The following is a 15,513-nucleotide window of genomic DNA, read 5'->3' as shown; positions in this document are numbered from 1 at the left end:
GAGACTTTCACTTCCAGAGGAGGCTGGAACTGCAGTCAAGTTAGTTGTTATGCCCAAGTTTGGTGACTCGGCCTCTATAACACCATTTGGGGCCCGTGCTTTCTTTTGAACAATAAATATATATTTGGTCTTTATTGTGTTCCTGGCACTGAGCTCCCACACCTCTTGGAACTTCCTAAATTAGGAGAACTACAAAGGTGTGCTTTGTTATGTTAATGAGGCGACTTTTGGATCCCCAGGGGACAGAGACTGGTTGCCAGGGAAACCAATCAGGAAATGCACCAGTTACTAGTTTAGCTCGAGAGCATCAGAGGTGCACGGGCCAGGCCGATGGAGGGAAAGTAAAGATGAGGCGGTGAAAGGAAGGGTGACAGACCCACCTTGTGTAATAGCCAGTCTCCAAAGACTGACATGAATGTGGCACATCTGTCACTGACCGCCCTGTGGGCCGGTCCCAGTGAACCTGGGCTGACCTCCTAGAATGTCATTGAAGTGGCCCTGTGACATTTCTGTAAGAAAGGGCAGTTAGTTAGTCTCTAAGAGGAAGCCTGGAGGCCAGCCCGGAGGAGGCTGTGCACAGCTGTGGGGAAGGTCATAATCCTGGCCAGGCAGCACTCCCCGAGGACCCCCATCACACTAGACGGGCGAGGTGGCTACAAAGTGGGTCACAGTTCACACTACTCCTTCATTATAGGACATTAACATACCAAAATCTCCTCCCTAAGGGAGCCAGGACAGGAACCCTTAACCAAATAAGGAGGAAAAGAAGCATGTAGCCCTGCTTCCAAGAAAGCCCTGTCCCAAGTAAGAACATTCCAGCCCCTCCTTAACCGCTGTCAGTAAAAAATACAAACCCAACCCCCGGGGCGCGCAGCTCGCTCTAGCATGTTCCCTCTCTCTCTCTCTCTCTCTCTCTCTCTCTCTCTCTCACATCTCTAGAGTGTACTTTTTGAGGAGGGAGCAAAAGGCAAGCTGACAAGCTGCAAACAGCCCCCCCACCACCACCAACCAGGTGGGACATGTGTGATGTTCCTCGGGCTCTCCTCTCCTGGATGCCCAAGAACAAAAAAAGGGGGAAAACAAAGGGTTAACTAGAGATCGAAGTCCTGCAGGACGGGAGTCTCCATCAGTTTACAAATGCCTTAGTAACTAACAAGAAAAGGCAATCTTATCCATTGTCTAATCTCCAGAAACCTATAGACTCTGTTTCCTGGAGCCCCAACATCACCCTCCCCTCCATAGTGATGTGGGAACAAAGGCAGAAGGAAATGGCAGGTAGAACTAAGTTTCCTTATAACCTGCAGCCCATTGACAAATACTTGAGAGTAAAACATGTCTCCAGGAACCCCCTACTGTCTCAATACTAATGCTTTGCTAGAGGGAAAACCACCACACCTTGACAATAGCTAGGCCTCCAGTGTCCTGTGAATCTTCTCTAGTACATGAAAATCTCACTTGAAACTTCCCCTGTACTTTACCTGCCTCAACACCATAGTATGTAACCAGTCTCTCTTCGTGGTCCTGGGCAACTCTTTCTGCCCACGGGTCCTGTCCCCATGCTTCAATAAAGTCATCTTTTTGCACCAAAGACATCGTCTTCAGGAATTTTTTCTTGGCCGTCAGCTCCAGACCCCACCATCACCACAAAAACCTCATCACTCTTCACTTTAATAAACTTACCTGCTTGCGTCTCTCGTCCACTGCGTTGTGTCTACTCTTGAATTCTCTCTCCTGAGGAGACCCAGAACCTCAGCGATGTCTTTTGGACAGGCCAAGAGGAGGCCTCAGGGCCCAGGGTCTCCCCAGTTCCCCAACAACAGCTCCAGGCCTGAGGCCTGAGCCATAAGAACCCTTGCAGCTTCTCACTTGGTTTCCTGGAAAGCTCCCTCTCAGAACCCGGTAACCAGACTGTGGGAAAGCAGCCACGTGGCAAGGCCAAGGCGAAGCCCCCCAGGGAGCAGCTTCAGCTGAGTCCTAGTGTTATGGAACCAGGCTGGAACGCTGGCGGAAAAACCAAACAGCACTTGGAGATCTTGGTGGTTCGGAAATTTATTTAACACCGGCGGGCTCAAAGGAGACCATTTCTCCAAAGATCTGAGCCCCGAATGCAAGCGGGAAGGGTAATTTATAGTTGTCAGCCTCCATATCTACGGAGGTTTTCTCGGGCACAGCAAACAGGGCAAGAAGAACCCGGAAGAGGGGTATCCAAGCCAGAGACCAGAGCTTGTTTTAGTCCCGTTGGCCATCTTTGGCGAAGTACTTTATTCATTTCTCCAACACTAGTAGATCTGAAGCATCAACTGCCCCTGCCAGTCAGGTGAGTGCGCCCTCGGGGACATCCCAGCCCAATCATGCCTGCTGGGGAGGACTGGAGTTCCTGCTCACATCACATGAAACAATTGCCCAGTCAAGCCCACAGAGTCAAGAAAGAGAATAAAATGGGGTTTGTTTTGTTTTGTTTTGTTTTTGTTTTTAGATATCATAGCACATTGCCGCAAACTTAATTGGCTTCAAGCAGCACAGATCTTGGACTCCTGTCGCCCCGGAGTCTGGTGTGGTCCCACCATGCTGAAATCAAGGCTTTGGCCAGTGCATTTCTTTCTGAGAGGCTTTAGACACTGATGTCTTTGTTTTCTGCTGGCTGTAGGCTAATGGCCATTCGCGGCTTCTAAAGGCTCCTAAGAGCCATCAGTGGGGTCCTTCTCAAATCACACCCCTATGACCTACTCTCCCCTTCCCCTGCCACTTTTAAGGACTCTTGTGATCAAGGTCCTTGACCTTCATCGCGTCCCCCAAGTCCCTTCTACCATGTGAAATTCACAGGTTCCAGGGATACGTGGATACCTTTGTTGGGGGGCGGGGGGGAGGCATTATTCTTCCTTCCACAACCCTCTATGCTTTGGAACTCTTGTTTACACTTTTATAGATCATCAGAACACATTGTGAGCTGTGTCTTGACAACGCTCCAGACTTTAAACTTGACCTCAAAGACCATGCGGAGACCGAGAAGTGTCCTTCTGGCCAGAGAGGTCGGTGTAACTGGTATTTTTGCAGGCTGGTCCTGCCAGTACTGTGGGAGCTGGGCCGCAGCTGACACACAGGTGTCTTTATGCAAATTATGTGACCCACATGGATGGATGAATTACAATAAAGTACCAAACAGGGGAAATGCCAACTCTTTTCAAGGACTCAGGGCTGGGGTCTCTGGGCTCAGCCCAACATCAGCCCCTATTCACCTTCTCCACAATGGCTTGCAGGACACGTCAAGTGACAGGCCCTGAGTAGAGCACAGAAGAGGGAGAATCCATGGGACCAGGTCACTGGAGGAACATGGCAAGTAAAACAGAACCGGGGGTTGAAAAGAACAGGAACATGATGATGCCATTCACCTGCCATCACAGCAGCTGGTCTCCTCCAAGGCGATGCTTTTTTTATGAAGATGTGAGATTGGAAAATCAGGGTCTAAACAGAACAACAGGCCCAGTCCACACAGGTGGAGAAATGCCATTGTTCACTGCCACATGGGAGTCCCCAAGGTCAGAAGACAAGTTTGGAAGTGAATGAAAGGAAGCCAAAGGAGCTGATGAGGACGTGTTGCTGGTAATCATCTCCTTAACATACTTGAGAACTGGCTCAGAACTGAGGGGTCTCAGCAGGTGGGGAGGACAGAGCAGGAGATTGAGGAGAAAAAGGAGGGGAGAAGAGGATTAGAAGACAATGACAGGAAGATATTTCAGGATAAAATCTAGGCTAGACTAATTGTCAAAGAGGGAAAGAAATATTAACAATTCCCTTAATCTGAGAACTGTAGTTTCTTCCCCCTTAAGAATCACAGTTTCAGTAAATTTGCCTGCAAGATTCTGTCAGGAGCCAACTTCTATACTTCCACCTTCTCCAGGTACATACGAAACTTGTGAGAAAAAAATCCTACCCATGCTGTCTTCTCTTTCCCTGCAGAGAGAGGATACACCACAGCTTCCAAAACCTCGTTGAGCAAATGGGGCCCAGGTGTGCAAGCGGGATGCTGGTTCCCTCAGCCCTTCCTGCCACCCAACCCTCCTCTCTCTAGGCTTTTCACTGCTGAAGGTAGTCTCTCCCTCCTCCCCTAGTGTTTCTCAAATTTCTTCTAGTAGGATCCGTAATTAGAAACACTATTCACATCACAACCCTTACTTATTTGTAATGCATGCTGACATTTTGCAACCTATTCTTTCATCTAAATCGAAATTCTAGTTGTGATCCACTGAAGTGATTCATGGCCCACAAACAGGCATGTGATGCAGGCGTCACAACCTGCAATTTGAAAAACTCACCACCTTTGACCTTACACTGAAACTTCAAGTACCAACCCAAGATGTAAATTTCAATCATATCTTATACTGACCACTTCTTGCCTTTCTGGCTCATTTTCTCTTGCCTACTGGCAAATTATTTAGCGGGTCTCGTTCCTCCTCACCTCTACACCTCCTTCCATATGCAGCCCAGGTTTCATGGGTAATCATTAGAATTACTAGCAAGGATAGCCTTCATTTCCTTTCCCCACTCCCAGCCCCTGGACAAATCAAAAATGCACCACCACTCTCTCCAGACTCTGACTATCTGTGGGTCAAGAACACCCCTGACTGTGCTCCTCTTTTTAACCCATTCTAAACCAGACTTCTCCCCCCACTCCACAGAAACCCTGTCATGTCTCCACAGACTCTATGCTGAGAAATCCAGTGGTCAATTCTCAATCTTCAGTTTGCCCACGTCTCAGGAGCATTTGGCCCAGTTGATATTTCCTCTTCACAGAAACACATTCTTCACTTTGCTTCCGGAATACCACACCCTCCCAGTTTTCCTTCTACTTAAATGCAGTTCCTTACTTCCTCATCTTCCCAACCTCTAAAATTTGGAGTTCCCCAGGGCTCTGATGTGAGTCCACATATGTTCTGTATGTACACCCGCTGCCTGCCTGAGCTCACCTGATGACGTGACGGTAAGAACCCTCTGCCCTGATGCTTCCCATACTTGGACCTCCAACCCCATTTCCCACCGAGTGTAGTCAGTGATGTGACTGATGTCTCCTCCACTGAATGTCTCCCAGATGCCTTGATCTGCTCTCCAGTCTACAGAGCCGCTCCTTCTGCATTCGTCCTCATCCTGATAAAAACACAGCAGTAATTTGCTTTTCTTTTATTTGTTTGTTTATTTATCTTGAAAGACAGCAAGCTGGGGGAGGGCAGAGAGAGAGAATCCCAAGCGGGGTCCATTTGCACTGTCAGCGCAGAGCCCGAAAACACAGCAGCAATCTGAACTTGTGAAATAAAACTTGATTTTAAATAAGTTATACTTTTAGTAAATAAATAAAAAAAAAGTCCCGTTTCACCTGTTTGGATGCCCTTTCCTGTGAACATTTTCTTTCTTTCCAAAGCAGTGTTATTTTCCCTCAACACGAGTCTGTGTCTGCATGTGTGTGTATAAACTTTTGTCACAATCTACATCATACCATCAAACAATGTTGGAGAAAGAGCATATAAATTTCTGTTTTATTTTGGTCCTTTTCGCTACTCTCACCCTCAAAGTGTTTCCAAATTAGAGGATATTCTCACACTTTGAAAGTGAAGGTTTTACAGGAAGCCAGCGGTTCGACATTTTTTCCTATGGCAGATGGCACACAATAGCCATCTGGGAGGCACATGCCTCGGTCCATTTCTATGAAGTCGGAAATCTCATTCAGTTCTTCTGCACGTTTTGAAGAAACTACACAGTGACCATAAAGCTCCAAAAACCACAACAGCCTCAATATCACGAGGAAACAAACACAATTATTTTTTAGCAGGGCTGTGTACAAGGTGTGCAGAACACTTACCAGATAATATCTTTTCATTTGCTTTGGTAAAAAGTTTGTAGGCTAAATAGAATTTGTCAAAATTTACATTTGTGCTTTTTGCCAAATATACAGACAGGCGGGCAAGGTCTAGTTTGTACTTGAACAAGATACCAACAACCATTTGTTTTATGTATCTGGTAATTTCGTTAAATCTACATACTGACCGAGAAGAAGGTTTTCAAAGCCATGATGCAAATAAAAGGCATAGGGGCTGGGGGAAATCTTCTGTCTTGCTGCTGTATTTTGACGCATGACTTAAAGTGATAGCACACTGCAGACAGCAAGGTCCTCTGTGGAATCAGCTCCAGGCTACAAGGGGCCAGCACGTGGTACTAACGTGTCCTCTCTAGTTCATGCACCTGCTGCAACCTCTGATCAGGAAAGAGAGCAACCAATAAGATCATGCCCGTTTTTTTTTCCTAGTATTAGACCCCATGCCGTTTTCTTTTTTTTTATTATTTATTTATGAAATTTATTGTCAAATTGGTTTCCATACAACACCCAGTGCTCATCCCAAAAGGTGCCCTCCTCAATACCCATCACCCACCCTCTCCTCCCTCCCACGCCCCATCAACCCTCAGTTTGCTCTCAGTTCTCAACAGTCTCTTATGCTTTGGCTCTCTCCCACTCTAACCTCTTTTTTTTTTTTCCTTCCCCTCCCCTCATGGGTTCCTGTTACGTTTCTCAGGATCCACATAAGAGTGAAACCATATGGTATCTGTCTTTCTCTGTATGGCTTATTTCTCTTAGCATCACACTCTCCAGTTCCATCCACGTTGCTACAAAAGGCCATATTTCATTTTTTCTCATTGCCACGTAGTATTCCATAGTGTATATAAACCACAATTTCTTTATCCATTCATCAGTGGATGGACATTTAGGCTCTTTCCATAATTTGGCTATTGTTGAGAGTGCTGCTATGAACATTGGGGTACAAGTGCCCCTATGCATCAGTACTCCTGTGTCCCTTGGATAAATTCCTAGCCGTTTTCAACTGTTAGTGTCATTTGGGAGGTGAAAGATCTTTGGTTAGAACGTCATCGGACTTGTGGACTCAGTGTCCCTGTGCAGGTCCACACCTCCTCCTCCCCCGTGGGGGGTTCCAGATCCTCTTCTCTAGTGAGGTTCTCCCTGTTTTGATTACCTGGCTCATCCAGTTGTACCTGCTTTTTCATTTTAGAGCTTTTCAGCGATGTCTGGGTCGCACTGGGGCTCATATGGCAATCATTCTCGTTTTCATTACCGGATCTCTTAGAAAACGTGGTCACACTATTCACAGTCTTAAGAATCACACTAGCATGAGAATGAACAAGTCACTGGGTGAGAGGCACAGCCCCGGGGCACTAGCCTGGCCTGGGCACCGATGGTGGCTGCACCCGTGCTGAGCACAGCAGAGGGTACAGACTTGCCTGGTCGCTGTGTTGCACGCCTGAAACGAGCACCTGTGTGTGCCAACTATGCTTCAATTAAAAGTACTTAAACTGCAGAATTTGATTCAAAGCACGCGAGTTAAGCTACAGGCAGAACACAGCTGCTCCAAAAATGCTCACTTGGCATATTGAAGTCATTCAGAGGGCATGTCTCTAGAATCCCAAACTACAGCTTGCAGACGGGCAGGGGGACAGGGACTCAGGTGCGGGAGTCGGACGGACGACGGGGGGGGGACAGGCACTCAGGAGCGGGAGTCGGACGCGCCGCAGCCACCCCTTTCCGGACGCCTCAGCGTCTGGACCGCGCGGCGGGGGGTGGGGGGAGGCTGAGAACGGGCGGGACCTGGGGCTCCTCCTGACACTGGGGTCGCAGTCGTGTGTGTGCAAGGTGGTCCCGCGGGCGGGCGGGGTCCCCGAAGGACTTCGGGACAAGCTGGGGCGGGGGGCGCGCGTCCGGGTCCTGGGCCTCGGCCTCCGTGGGCCCGACGGTTTGGCAGCTCGGGCCAGAGGGCGTTTCCTGCCCGGGGAGGGGGCGGCACGAAGCTGGGCCACGTGCAATCTGGGTAAAACTGTGCGCCGAGGGCGTTTTGCCACCTGCCTCCTTAGCGCAGTAGGCAGCGCGTCAGTCTCATAATCTGAAGGTCCTGAGTTCGAACCTCAGAGGGGGCAGCTCGCTTTTGCACCCTGGCGGGTGGACCCGAGGTCCCGGGGCCAGAGAGAGAGGGAGGGAGGGGGTCTCAGTTTTCTGGCTCCTGGTCCGTCTACACCCGCTACGACTTATCCTCCCCTCTTCCCAAGAGCCGGATCTTGTGTCCGAGTCCCTCTGGTCTCCGTTCTTCCTTGGGGCAGTGGCCTTTACCGGTGCCACTCAGTGTGTTGCAAACAAGACGGGACGAGGAAACGAAAACCTGACGTTCAGTTTTCCCGGCGAGGCCCGTGGCCTCCTCTCACGTACACCGCAGGTCCTGGCCGCGGCCTCCGGTGTAACCCGGCCCCGACTGCTTTCCCAGCTCCACGCACCGCGCTGGCCCGTGCTCCACAGACATGCGTGTCCGGCGTTGCCGGGACCGCCCCGCGCGGGGAAGACGCAAGCAAGGGGTCTTCCCCAGGACCTTCAGAGGGAGCGCAGCTCTGTCAATACCTTGATTTTGGACTCTAGCCTCCAAAACGTAATTAACCACTTGATTTCTGCGAATAGAAAATGAAGCTCTAATCGTGTTAAACCACACAGTTGGTGGTGATTGGAGCCGGCAGCCCTAGAAAATGAACACACCACGCCTTCTCGGCCTCTGACCTCCCAATGCACCAGAGCACCTGTGTTCTTTTCTTCACAGCACTTACTGCTGACCTGCCTCGTCCTTTTATTCAACACGCTTACTATCACCCACCCATGCCCTTACCCCGTACACTCCACGAGGGTCCTCCCGATGTGTTTTGTCCACTCCTGTAGCTCCGGTGCGTATACCTCACTACCTGACCATGAGCCCTCGTCAAATAAATCCATGAGTTAATCAGCATTTTAACTCTTTGTCTTCCTTCCATATTCCCTATCACTCTCTTACTCCAGGCAATCAACATCTCAAATTTGGATCTTTGCAATACTGCGCACAGGGGACACACCTACGGAAATGCAACACCTCTCTGGCTTAGCGCTGGGAAAAGACAGGGCAAGACTTGGATTGTTCCCGCAAAACGTCTGGGCCGCCGAGACTTTGTATTTTGGGAGAGCTCTCTCGACAGGCCGCCGGGATGCAGACTCAACACGGCACATCTCCGTGTCTTCAGGCCCCTCCGCCTCTGGTTCCAGAAGCCCGTATCCCCACAGCTTAACGGATGCACTTGCAGGTTTGGGAGACCCAGAGGGCTGGATGGACTGGATCTTCAGTCAGTTCCTCAGAGAATGATCCTTCCTGGTGCCATCGCTGTTCAGAATCTGTTCCTCTCCTTTGCAGAAACAGAAGCCATGTTAATTCACCCCAGAGTTTTTCAGGCGGGGAGGACAGACACACTGTAACCAAATGTCAGAGACATTCCAAGCCAGGGTGTGAACGTATTTCAGCCACATTCGTAGTCGATTAGCATATTCTCATCTATGTAAAGCAGACTGCAGTGGAAAGCAAGGACATTGGAAGATTGCTCCATGCATCAGTGATACAAATCAAATATCAATGACTATGATATCAGGCAATGATGGTCTTGGCCCATGTGGTTGGCCCCAGGGCAGACATGGAAACCCTGAGTTCTGATCATAGCATGCTATTTTCTTAAGCAAGTTTACAATATTACGACACCTTTACAGAATAGTGTACAATACAAGGCTACATGAGAGTTCTGTTTAATTTGTATCCTTGTTACCCTTACTGAACTTGAACTGAATATCCAAAAACCTTCCTCAGCCCTTCACTTACAAACCAACTCTTAAAGACACCTGTGCCTCACTCAGGAATCCTACAAACAGCCAACCACATCCTTTACAAAGTGGGTGTAGTAACTACTCCAGCCTTTTTTTTTTTTCCAATTAAATGAGACTAATAGGCAAAGATTATGATCCTGGTGCTATGTTCACGTTCGTTCCATTCACAAAGATCTCAACCAGCTGTCTACATTAGTACAAATCCCAGGTATTCCCACTATCTTTACTTTCTATGGGAGTCACCCATTTTGTTAGCTGAAATATTTGACCCTTGGGGGTATTACAACCTACCTAATCTGTCCCTGTTTCTGCACAAAACATCACCTTCACAAAGGTGGGGCCTGACACCAGCAGACACGCCCGAACAGGGACTTGAACCCTGGACCCTCAGATTAAAAGTCTGATGCTCTACCGACTGAGCTACTCGGGCCCCTGCTGCAAGGTGTTTCCTCCATGCCCTACTGTGAAATAAGTGTTTTGTCCAGAGCGCAAATGTCTTCCTTTTTGTTCATTCATTTATTTATTATTTCTAGCCCTTCCCTTTAAATTCTGTCCATGTTCCTTTTCCTTATTCCCAACCCTATCTTCACTCCTTTGAACATGGCTCCAGGCTATTTGTGGCCCCAGGTCACTGGGGAAAAGTAACTTACCAATCATCCACCAAAGACTGTCCTGTGGCTCATTTCTAGGTATGCGTTTATTCATGCCACCATTTAAAGCAGATTTGCCGTGGTCTTCACAACTTCACTATGATAACATAAAGTGGAAAATGTTAATAGACTTAAATTAGAATAAAGGAATAGAGGCAGAAAATTAAGAAAAAAGTATGCTCACTGTACATAGAGCCCCCCACCCTACCCACATCTCCAGTTCAGCCGACGGTAAAGGGACAGCACCTTTTCAAGCGGTAAGAGGACACTTCTCCCGGGAAGTGTTGTCTAAACAGAGAATCGGAGGGTTGGTATAAGACGCTGGACAAAAATGTGGCTCCCGCATCCCAGGAAGAGGGAAGAGCACAGCACTTTCAAAGAACTGAAAGCAGACCTGAGGTGCTGGCAGGCAGGGCGGGTAGATGGTGGGGGAAGAAGGCAGGGACACACCCGAGAGGACAGGTCCTGAGGTTATGGCAGGAGTGTAGACTGGAGAGCTCACCCCTGCAGCAATGCCTAGGTACTGGGCATTTCAAGCAGGGAGAAACAACCTGATCAGAGATGATCCTGGAAAGCGTATATGCTGGCTTCACATAAAGAATGGACCAGAAGGGGGCAAGAGGTGATGGGGACCCACAGAGGCCGTGCAGATTTGGCCTGGTGGCTCTGAGGCAGCAGCAGAACGGTGCAGAGCACGTCCTAGGCCCAGGACTCCAACGTGTTGTTCACCTGACTGCACTGAGGTCTCCTGGCAAAGGGGTGGGACCTGTGGGAAGGGCAGAGGCCCAGCCCCAACATCACAGCACAGAGAGCACAAGGATGGGCTTGAAAGCTGAGAGGGAATGGATTCACAGGGAAGGAAGGACACAGCTTTGCCTGGCACATAGTAGGCCCTCAGTAAACACCTGTTGAATATTTCCTACACAATAGGCTGAGAGGCTAAGGGTAACATACTAAATTTCAATCGTGTTCATTTTGGTGTGAGTTGGGTGCTTATCTTGACTCTCGAAATATCACTTCAGTGTGTTCGCTTCTTGTGTCTCTGTGGGTGACTTAGAGTCCAGTAAACGTAAAAGAGCAGGAGAAGGAGACAATGCGGTGAGACTGGGGGCGGAGTGGGTACGGATTCCCTGTCTTGTGGGATGTCCCTGGTGACCTAAGCAATTCCAGAAGAATGGTGAGAGAGGACCAATCGGTAATTAATAACAAAGGATTGCACCCCACGGTACACACCCCCCCAAACAGCCCTCCCTCCGCGCCTCCTCTCTGGGCCCCAGAGCCAGTAGGTTTCTTGACCCTGGTGTTTTTGTAACAAAAACAATTGCCAAGACTATCTGAAAGGCATTTAAATAATGTCCTGGCTGTGTCTGAAATTGGTATAAAAAAACAACCGTTAGAATTTTGGAGCATTTGGTTCTCGGTGGAAAGTTACTACTTGTAACTGAGCGTCACGTGGCCCCGTTACACAGCAGTGAATTGTCCGTCAGTCTTACCAGGCGATTCCCGCGGTTGAAAAAGCACACTTGTGGGAGAAAGGGATGGAGAAGGAAGGCAGATTCGTCCCCCAACCCATCCCCCGCATTGTCGTGGGGTCGGGGGGAAAAAAAGATGTGCCCCCTCTGAGGTTCGAACTCAGGACCTTCAGATTATGAGACTGACGCGCTGCCTACTGCGCTAAGGAGGCGCCCGCTTTTTCCTCTTGCGCACACTCCTACAAACACACCGCAGGACCCAGCTCCTGGGCGCGTCGGGGTCGCGGCTGCGTGGGACGGGGAGGGGCGGGGGTCACGCTGCGGCCGCCCCGGGGCACCTCGTCCGGGCGCGATCGGGGCTTGCGCTCCTTCCTTGGCTGCTGCTGCTGCTGCTGCTTCTCCGCAGCGGCTCCGGGGCCGGACCCGGACGGCGGGACTTGCTCGCTCCTGAGGCCGGGGGGCTCACTCTCTGTCGGCGCCTGGCTCCCGCGCGGGTGAAGATCGGACAACGCCAGGAAGGCGAGTGCGCGGGTCGAGCGCGCGACCTGGGGCGGACGGAGGGGGCGAGGGGCACGCGGGAGGGCGGGACCTGCGCGACCTTGAGGTCGGGGAAGCGCGCGCAGCCCGAAACCTCAGGGCGGTAGCGTGGCCGAGCGGTCTAAGGCGCTGGATTAAGGCTCCAGTCTCTTCGGGGGCGTGGGTTCGAATCCCACCGCTGCCAGGACGCTTTTACTGCTCTGTCCACGTACCTGCCCGCTCCTTCACTCCCCGCTCTCGCCAGAGTCCCCCAACAGGGCATCGGCCCCCAGTCCGTGATAACAGTGAGCGAGCCGCACATCAGGCTGTGCGGGACGGTGACCCCCCGATCCCGAGTACCCAACGTGGGGCACACCTCCACTTTACTGCTTTATTTTAGAAATACTTGGGCGTCTTCTTCGTGCGCTGCGTCCTCGCGGGGGCTCCCTCCTCTCTTGCGCGGTCCACTTGCTTCTGCCCTCAAGGTCTCCGCTTGGAAGGCGCTTTCCCCAGGAAGCCCTCCTTGATCTGTCCCTCCAGAATTCCAGCGAGTCAACGAAGGCACGTGAGGAACGGGAGTGAGGTTCCCTGCGCCGGTGCCTAGGAGGGGGACGAGCATTAGACACTTAATGGCCCCTGGATGACACAACTTCCGCAGAGAATGACCTGAGTGACATCCTAAATCTGCTATCAGGACAAAGAATGTAATCGAACCTACGACCGCACAAGGTACAGGGAAGGACGCGATTCCAACCTTTCAGGGGCTCACAGCGTCAGAGGAGAGACAAGGTGGGGAGGGACTTGCTAGAGTGAGTGCTTATGTGTCTCATGAATCGAATAAGCGGATTCGTGAATTTATGAATGAACTTTTAAGACCCCAATGTGGTAAACACAGTAAAGGAGCAACGCAGCGCGCTGGGGAGGAGGCAGCAGGCCCGGGCGTGGCCAGCCTTTCCGCGGCTGGCTTCCCTCATTTGCGCCTGGCGTCTGGTGGCCCACTCCCCGTGGGCACGCCCGGGGCTCTTGGTGGCACACTGTGGGCACTTGGTGGCCCACTCCTGTGCGCACGCCCCAGGCACGCTCCGCCGTCGCTCGGTCGGTCTCTTGGTATTTACCAGAACTTTCGGAAACTTTTGCGTAGTTGTCTGCTTTTCCTCATGTGTCATAAGCTTCATCAGATACACAACCACATTTCTCTTGCTTCCCCATGTCATGAAAACTAGGTACATGTTTGTGTTAAATTCCAATGAATAAATATATGAAAGAATAACTTGCTAATTTGTGAGGAGAGCAGGGTATACAGAGCTGAGGACCCAGCTCTGGCAGGGCCATGTGTCCCGAAGGCCCGTTTCTACAGGACACCCCCGGTGAACTGGGTTGTGAGCGGCTGATTACACCACACTGACCTGATCCTTGGGGGTTCGCTCTGCTACCAGGTAACTGCAAGCCATTCTTGTTTAGGTCACCAGGGACCAGCTTGTTTCTGGACTGTGGGGCCCAATCATCTCTCCCCTTCCCCAGGTAGCTCCCCCTCTGTGTCTTCATTTGTTTGCATCTGCCCTGCAGTATTTGTTAGCCATGCACGGGCAATCCAAGGAAAGGGTGCAGCCTTGTAATTCCACACTCAAAAATAAACCAACCCCTTGCCTTCTTTTCCAGGTCTTACCCACTGTCCTTTCCTAGGGAATAAATGTGCTAAGGTTGAAAAACCAGTCATTCCTACCCCTCCCCTTGCCTATCCTCAGAATATTCTGGCATCCTTTTAAAACCAGTGGACAACTTCCTTTTTCTTTAAGAAATAAGGATGTAGCTCATCCAAAAAATAAAAACAAATAAATAAATAAATAAATAAATAAATACAGGATGCCCCCTGAGCTGGGAAAAAAAGACGGGAATTATTGGATCTAAGCTAGCTTAGACCATCTTTTAAAGACAGGGACTCATGAAGAGGGAGAGTTATATGTGTGGACACTTACAAGAACTTTACAGTCACCTGGCCAAAAGTCCTTGGGTTTCACTGCTGCTCTCTACGCCATATTTAATAAGCAGCTATTTTGTGACCGGCGCCTTGCTTGGCTGGAGATCGAGCAACAGGATGAATTAAAGAAAATGACTCAGGGCTTCCTTAGCAACTCAGCCTTGGGAGACTACCAGAGGCACATTGAGAACATGACCAATACTTAATATTTAGGTTGAGTAAAGAGTAATTTGTACCTGAATATTTCATGCTGTATATATGATCTCTTTGTTATGTGTTGTTCTTACAGTTACTAGGTAAATAATCATGGTATCTTAACAAAGTTAAGATTTTGAAAAATGAGTATGTCTAGCAAGATCATGTCCTTCCTGTCTTGGTCACCAACGCCTGAGGACGCCTATGTAGGGGTCCACATGAACACTGGAGTGTCCACTGGGAGCCGTGACCTGGCCGGCACAAAAAACAAGCAAAACCAAACCAAATATGCATCAGTCACATCCCCTTTAGGCTTGTCAGATTCAGCCTATGGAGGGATGGAAAAGGAAACCCTCCCGAAAGTCTAACCCTGGGCTATCCCTCTGAGCAGTCATGCTCGCATCCTTTCGTCTACACCTTCAAGCAACAAGAATTGATGAGACTTCTATGCCCTACCAGACTTGGGGCATCAAAGAGGAACGAGACCGGGTCCGACACTTAAGACATTTTGCAGCGGGAGGACACATGTTCAAATTCCGAGCCCATGATTACAGCTGAGCAGGGAGGTGCCAAGAAAGTCTAAGGTTGCTCCAAAGGCCTTGGCAGGTATTTTGAATAAATAACTGAGGCTATAGAAAGGAGTTGTTATATTTTTCTTTTCTCCCTTTTGAACTGTGAGATGAAAATCCAATTTATTTTTGCATGGATCAGAAATGAAGGCAAACTCAAAACCACCAGAAGTAAGAATATCCTTAGGACTCCGTGCTTCCCCTGACATCGAGGGTAAGAAACCTGGGGGTTCGGCCCAGTGGAAGGTCAGTGCAAGCCCCCTCCCACCACCTGCCCCCCATCTGCCTCTCTTGTATTTGGCTTTTCCATTGCCTTCAGGCTGGAAAGTGTAGGAATTTTTCCATCCGCCAGTAAATGCCTTCATAAATTTAAGAAAGAAAGAAAGAAAGAAAGAAAGAAAGAAAGAAAGAAAGAAAG

The 15,513-nt window shown here is 49.7% G+C and overlaps 4 non-coding genes across 4 annotated transcripts; 2 read left to right on the top strand and 2 right to left on the bottom strand.

Annotated features, from left to right (window-relative positions):
• Window positions 1–7,898: 7,898 nt before the first annotated feature.
• Window positions 7,899–7,971, top strand: TRNAM-CAU (transfer RNA methionine (anticodon CAU)). Its single transcript has one exon. It is a non-coding gene; the product is annotated as a tRNA-Met (tRNA).
• A 2,101-nt stretch (window positions 7,972–10,072) lies between these two features.
• TRNAK-UUU (transfer RNA lysine (anticodon UUU)) lies at window positions 10,073–10,145 on the bottom strand. Its single transcript has one exon. It is a non-coding gene; the product is annotated as a tRNA-Lys (tRNA).
• A 1,831-nt stretch (window positions 10,146–11,976) lies between these two features.
• Window positions 11,977–12,049, bottom strand: TRNAM-CAU (transfer RNA methionine (anticodon CAU)). Its single transcript has one exon. It is a non-coding gene; the product is annotated as a tRNA-Met (tRNA).
• Window positions 12,050–12,476: 427 nt separating this feature from the next.
• TRNAL-AAG (transfer RNA leucine (anticodon AAG)) lies at window positions 12,477–12,558 on the top strand. The gene has a single exon. It is a non-coding gene; the product is annotated as a tRNA-Leu (tRNA).
• The last annotated feature ends 2,955 nt before the right edge of the window (window positions 12,559–15,513 follow it).

This window comes from Herpailurus yagouaroundi, unplaced genomic scaffold (assembly GCF_014898765.1).
Source record: "Herpailurus yagouaroundi ecotype Mexico unplaced genomic scaffold, PumYag 219, whole genome shotgun sequence".
Taxonomy (NCBI): domain Eukaryota; kingdom Metazoa; phylum Chordata; class Mammalia; order Carnivora; family Felidae; genus Herpailurus; species Herpailurus yagouaroundi.
This window is presented reverse-complemented; position numbering and strand designations above follow the sequence as displayed.